The sequence below is a fragment of the Malurus melanocephalus genome, unplaced genomic scaffold (assembly GCF_030028575.1).
Source record: "Malurus melanocephalus ecotype Western Australia unplaced genomic scaffold, MMel_1.1 scaffold_116, whole genome shotgun sequence".
In the NCBI taxonomy this organism is placed as follows: Eukaryota; Metazoa; Chordata; class Aves; order Passeriformes; family Maluridae; genus Malurus; species Malurus melanocephalus.
The window spans coordinates 113,141-120,335 of record NW_026623348.1 but is presented as its reverse complement, the minus strand read 5'-3'; positions in this window follow the sequence as shown (position 1 = coordinate 120,335).

The following is a 7,195-nucleotide window of genomic DNA, read 5'->3' as shown; positions in this document are numbered from 1 at the left end:
CAGTGTCACACAGCCCGGAGTGTGCGGTGTCACACAGCTCGGGGTGCACAGTGTCACAGCCCGGGGTGCACATTGTCACAGCTCGGAGTGCACGGTGTCACACAGCCCTGTCACACATCTGGGGTTGCTGCTGGGGAGCAGCTCCAGGCTGGACCCCAAGGGCTGTTTGGCAGCTCCTGATAACAGGAAAAAGGCAGCGGAGATTCAGGGATTAGGAGTGTCACCTTGCAGGTGAGAGCAGCAGGTCAATGCCAGTTTTCTGGCTCTCCCGGGCAAACTGCACTTTAAGAATATTTTTTCTGARGCTTGACCTGCAAACAGCTCTGCACCAGTGTAGCTGAAGAAGTGGTTTTAAACCAACACAGCACCAATCCTGTCTGGTCATTCCTCTATTGAGAGCTGGCCTGAGAGGGGCATGGACAAATGCCTTTTTCCAGCTCCTGTTTCAGAGCAGAGCCATCTGCTTTACCAGAGGCTCCCTCAGACCTGCCACTGCAGCTGYACAACCTCCTCCAGTCAAAACGAATTGGTTTTGGAGCTACTGTTTATGTCTTTATACCTATGCCTTCTGTGTGCAGCTGGACTTGCAAAGATTACAGCTGCTCTTTTCCTATAAATGTTGCTTGCAAGCTTCTCTAACATAGAGCAGCCCTCGACAAGTGTTTCACAGCCCCCTAATCACATCACAGCTCGGAGGGCCGCATGTTGTAGGCCTCTCCTGTGGCAGCAGCTTTTGTAATCTGTKCTTTGACGCCTGTTTCTGGTTGCTGCAGTGAGGTTTCCTGCCCAGAGCCGCAGGAACAATCAGAGCTCCTGTCTGAGCCCCGGTTGAAAGCAGGAGAGCAGCTTGTGCCCCGCTGGTGCTGCTCAGGAGCCCTGGCACACAGCTCCCTGCTGCAGGGGAGCACCTCGGGACAATGCGGAGGGGTGAGGCTCTCTGACAAGACATTCCTTGAGGGAGTTGTCCGCTTTGGAAGGAGAGCTGTCAGCAGGGCTTTTCCTTTGTTGTCTTTGGGACTCKCTGGGAGCCCCAGTCCTGCCAGGAGAGCGGCCGCTGGTTTCAGTAGATGGCCTTGGGACCGAGACCTTATGACTCCGTGTTCCGGCTTCCCTTCCTCTAAAATGTGGTTTTATTTTGTTATTTATTGTGTGGTGCCTCCCTCGCTGTCGCACAAAATCCATCTGGGGGAGAATGACGCACTTTGAGGCAGCGGTGAGCACAGACTGCCGTTGTGGGGTGGAATCACATGAAACTCTWCAGAAAAATGAAAGAAAAGGAAAATCACTTAATCTCTGACTCCTCCATTGTGGACAATCTTTCTAGATAATACACGGAGTGAGGAGTTTTGCGCTGAGATTACAGAGGAGTCTTTGCTCCCAGGTATTATTTAAAATCCCCTTTCTGGAGTTACAGAGCCATCTGAAGCGGTGTGAAAYGCAGCAAGTCACTGAAAACATGTCAGAGCAGGCAAAAGGACTGTGTTGTGGGGAGGCAGCAGATGGGAAGGCTGGCAGGTGAGGGTGTCAGGCACAGCTCAGGGCAGGGCAGACAGCACCCCAGGGCATCAGGGCAGCACAACCCACAGCAACTGGCCAAATGAACCCTCTCATTAGCCCATGGATAAACCTYACCTGTCTGCAGGTGAATTTCTGCTGTAACCCCAGCAGCTGTGACAGCCCTGGAAGTGAGCTCTCCTGCATCATGACCTGTAAAATGTTGCTATTTTGAGATTGCTGCTCTTGCAGTTGTCTTTGTACCCTGTTAAATTGGTGCCTGAAAATATTCTCTAGCAACTGTGATTCATTCACTCTGAGGTTTTTGTTTTTTTTTTTCTGGTAGCTGTTTTACTTCTTTTTTTAACTGTGTTTAAGTAGCAAACTTAGATGAGTAGACATGTTATTTAGACACTGTAAGAGGCAAAAGCAGAAAATGAGGCAGTTTATTTCTCCTGCCCTAGCTAGCCAAGCAGTAGCCACAGCTCAGCCAGCCCTCCCAGCCACGAGTGGGTGCAGCCCAAGGCTTCCACCCCATGCTGCCATCAGACATCCACACCGTGCACAGCTAATTGCTTTCTCCTGCACAGGAGATGATTTCCTTCGACCTGCAACACAATGTGACACCAGGCATCACGTTTCCTTCTCCCTCACTCTGCTGTGGCCTTAGCAACCTGATACAGCTGTGACCAAGATAAATGCTCGTGGCTGTTAAAGTCAACCCAGCTTTTCAGTGTTTCATGAGAAAATTGAATAGAGAAATGCTGATGCGATGTGGTCACGCACAAACCTTCACTGTTCTCTGAATTAGCTAGACCAGTCTTCCTACTTTCAGGCAAGATAAGCTSTATTAATCACTTTATAAAGAAATAACACGATGCAATGGGGTAAGATTTCTGTAGGCTCAGAAACATGGGAGAAAAAGCAGTGCAAAACTAAGTTTAAAGCCAAGACTTAGCTCCATCTGGGCTGGTTTCTGSTGCAGGCAGCTTGTTTCAGCTCTGCGCCTGACCCCTCCACCCCTGCTAAYTCCCAGGATTTGTTTCCCCTCCAGTTCCCTGTGCAGATGGCCCCTCGGTGCTGAGGCTCTCTCTGGACTTTCAGGTCTTAACATCTCCATCCTTGAGCAACTTTTCACTCTGCCTGCTTTCCCTGCCCTTCTTGCTCAGTTCAACATGTCAGGATGTAAATTAACATCCCATTGTCCCATTGTCCCAYTGTCCCACTGTCCTTGGGCTGGTGCTGCATTTGCCCAGTGAAAGCAGCTGGGGCGTTCAGGGTTGCTCCCAGCAAAGCTTTACCCTCCATGGTCTGTTCTGTAACCCTGTCCATGTCCCAGCCTGCTCTGGCATGCACGGGTGAGATCAGAGCCTTTTCACTGCTGCTCTGAGCCTGGTGGGGCTYGGGCTTTGTTTAGAGGGAATACTGYAGGAAWAACAGGGTTATCACATGTTTGTGCTGTGAGTTGTTCTTCTCCCCMGAAGGAACTTGAATATGGGCTCTGAGTCCTTCAGGATTCATTTGCATCTCACAGCCCACAGACAGGCACCGATAGCTGGTGTTTGYTCCAGGGAAAGGGGGAGCATTTCTCCCCAGCTCCCTGCCTTTCCTGGCTGTCTATGCAAATCTATGACTCTACTTTCCAGAGAATAAAATCTGGGGATTCCCTGCTCTGCTTTACGTGACTCACAGCAAATTTTTCAATTTGGTATTGCTTTGCTTTYAGACTGGGGTTGTGGGGCATTTTTGGTTTCTTTTTAAAGGCAGAAATAAATTTGCCCCCTTTTACATGAAATGAGAGTAGCAATGTGAGTCCCATACATAAGAAACTTGTTCCAGCTTCTTTCTAMTAAGGATTTATTTGGACACACAGAATAATGTTTCACCACTTGGGTATGRAGTGATTGGACAATATTCTCAGTAAATAAGATACAAACAATCCTTAACCTTGTGAATGAAATTGAAAAAACAAGAAGAAACCTGTCTGTCTGCAGCACCACCAGCCTTCTCCCAGGCAGTTCCAGGYCAGAAGGTCTGGGCAGCATTTTCCTTCCACCTCTACAAGGTGACCTGGCTCCACAGCTTCAGCTCCACACTCTTCTAAGGCTGATTGTACACAAGTTTTCACTCAGCYGTGTGCTGTCTGCCCAGCTGGATGGATCCAATTTTAACATGTGCTGGGCTAGGGTTTGGTGTTCTGGTGTTTTCAGATACAAGCAGATAACTCATTCTCTATCCTGGTGCATGCATCAGGATTTGTACTGTGTTAAATTAATTTAATCAGGAATTATTGCCAAGTGCTTCAATATCTCACATGAAAGTTGATTTGAAAGCAAAAATGAAATCAAATTTTCAGAGGGATGGGAACTAGGGCAAGGAACATGTTGGCTTAAAAGTATTTACCAAGGAACCAAGATACAAAGGTGCTGCCCTGTTTGATGTCRATTTGTTGCATCACTTTATCTAAAYTGAGTTTCTGTTATCTCTGCTCCCTTCTGTTGATGCTGGGACACTGTTACTGCTGTGATTCTGGAGAATCCCTGGTGGGCTGGATGGTATTTCCCAGTGAGAAGGTTGTCAGAAATGCTGCTGATGAGGTATACCCTGACAGCCATCACCACACAGGAACCGGGGCATGTTGGTGGTGGGATTTGTTGGGTCCTGTTGATGAGTTCATTGCCTGTGCTCCAAGGTGACAGAGCAGCAGAGACTGTGTGCTTTCACAGAGCTGTGGGTCATGGCCCAACCCACCAGCTCAGGCTCTGTTCTGGGTTGGGATGGTGAAGTGAGAATGTTCTCCTGCAGTGCTGTTCTCACGTGCTGCAGTGAATAAMCCCCCAAAGGGAATTACCTCGGGGCAAATGCTGTACCCCATTGATGAGTTTGTGTTCTCTCAGCAAAGCCTCACCCACRGGATAAAGGGGGTTGGAAATGTTTGTGGATGGGATCTGGAGCAAAGGCTGGCTGTAAAGGGGCTGCTCCTGGTTGGTGGCTCTGTGGGAGGACAGTGAAGTGGTGTCAAATTGAAAGCTGCTTTTGATCCCTTATAGTGAATTTTTGTGATGTCAGGTATTTAGTGGTTTTCTTTTTTTTAAAATCTTTTTATTTCCAGCTTTGAAATATCATAGCATTTTAATGTTCTGCTATGTAACTGGTTATATACAACTGTGATTASTTTGGGAATTTCTTCAGATCTTTAGGGATGCCACAGTTTCTTACTTGACAATATAATAATATATGAGAGCCCATCTTGGCTGCAGCCTGTGGTAATTAGCTAGTTTTGCTCTAAAGTTGTTCTAGCAGTGCTTTGAAGCCCTGCCAGCTGACAGAGCCCTTCAGCTCAGCCAGGGCCAAGTGATATGCTGGGAGCTGCAGGTTCCTCTCATTGATGTCAGGCTCTCAAACCACGGATGGCAAATGTCGCAGACAGCACACTGCCAGCTGCATCCTCTGGGTTCAAACACTGTATCAAGRAGCCCTGTGTAAACACTGCATTTTTGTAAAAATATTTCAGATTAATCTTCTTCCAGAAGGCAATATGGGTGAAWAAGCTAGGCAACAATGGTCTGCATAAAAAAGTGATAAATCTCATCTGTGCATGTGAGTCTGATTTTACTTCAGTCGGACATTGCTACGCTCTGTTTCAATTTTCTTTTGACTATAACTGCTCCTGTGATGATCAAAAAAGATGGATTATGTCCAAATCATAGATCTTTCAGAGGCTTTGAATGGTTACCTGAAGTTTATTTTTAAAGAAATATAGAAGGAGGCTGCTCAGAAAGACACTTTACATAGAAAATATTATACTTGGAAAAGGCAGTGAAGAGGAGGTTACTAGGCAAATCTAGTGAAACAGTCAGAGAATAGGATTCCTGAATTATTTGTCCATATGCATACCTCTATGAGCCTCTCAGAAATTACTTCAATATTTAGTGGTGCAAGTCTTTGCCAACACTTCAGCTCTATTTCCTTTATTTATTGTTTGTAACGTATGACTTTCTCTGTGTATGCTTTCTCCTCTTAAGTAACACCTCATAAGCATTCAAGATTATATCTTTAAAATAAAGTATAATGTCCCAAAGAACAAACAGCTCAGCATATCCTTTACCTCTCTGTGTTTGAGACAACAAAGGGCTCTGTGAAAGGGCTCTGGTGTTCAACAGTRGAATACAAGTACTTTTTCAAATGCTTTCTTCTCTTTTATTTTCATAGAATCATAGAATGGTTTGGGTTGTAACACATCCTAATGATCATCTCCTTGTTGCGGGGTTTGCCATTTATGACTGCTTATCTCTTTTTTATTTTATGTTTCTTAAAAAAAGTTTTACTTTAATAATCAGCATTCATCTCTTCAAAATATTGTAAAGGTACCTACCAGTTGCTCCTCACACCAATGGCTCTAGGAGCTGTTACCTTTTAGCATCCCCATCAGTCCCCAGCTGAACTGGCACAGACATCTGTACCCAAATGGCAGTAGGATCACAGTGAGAGGCTTCTGTGGCTGTTTTTCATAATGTTTGACCACATCATCCCCCACGGTGAGCTTACAGCTTGCATGAGATCACCTTATTGAGGAAAACCAGCTGCCCTGGCAAACAAAAAGCATTTCTGGGGACAGAAGAAAGCACTATGTGGAGCCCTTGGTTGAAAGTACAAAGCTATGATTATCCTATTGCACCTGCAATTTAGGAGTACTGTTAAATTTTGCAGTGTGCCTAAACTTTCTCATAACAGCGCTCACCACTCTTTTCAGTATCTCAGATTGGCTTGAAGTCTTGTGTCATATCATAATTTTGTCAAAACATTTCCATAAACGGGCAGAGGGCTCTGAGGTCATATTGTTCAATGTSTGCTGGGTGTTTTTCAGTCGGATCTAACAGCAAGATTCCACCCTGCCCTCTAGATGTGTCCTTTCTTCCACTGATGTGTCTTATCCAAGGGGAAGCTGGACATTTTGCACATTCATTGGGACTCCTAAATGACTGGAAATCCAGGATATGTGAGGGCTCACCTTTGYTTCAGTGTTTCAGGAGACAATGGAAATGAGCTGCAGGTGCCTTGCTGTCTGTGGCAAAAAGAACATTGGACACAGGCAAAGTGGAAATTAAGGATTTTACTATCTCTGCAGAGAGAGCTCTGTCATGTACCCYTACAACTGTACAGTCTACAGCCACMGAGCTTTAGGAAAAAATGTAAATCTCTGAATCCCTTTCTGTTACACTTTTCCTGCTTTCTCCTGTCAAGAAAAAATGTACCCAGCCAGTGCTGGGCAGGCTCTGCCATTCCAGCTTTCCTATCTCTGCTGCTTCCRTGTGAGCCTTCCCTGACTTGCTCTGCCCTGTGGGTTTTGCACAGAGCTTCAGGGCTGTTTGCTGGCTCTTGACCTGCTTCACAGTGGAAAATTCTTCCACAAGTGTTACTTACAGGAAGCAAATGAATATCTCCTCTAAATGGTCTGGCTGAGGAAATGGTCGTTTAGTGAAGTACACTGTTTACTGGATAGCCAGTGGCCCATCTCCAAAATATATACTTAGTCTGAAGGAAGAAAAATATCTGAGATGACTCACTTTTTATGTCAGTGTTTAAATATTATGTAGTTCAYAGCTAAAATTAAAAATGTGCATTTTTATGTGGGCTAAAAACTTCCTACCTTGTTCCAGAAAATTGGTAAAACCAAGTTTCAAATTTCTTTCAGTAAAAA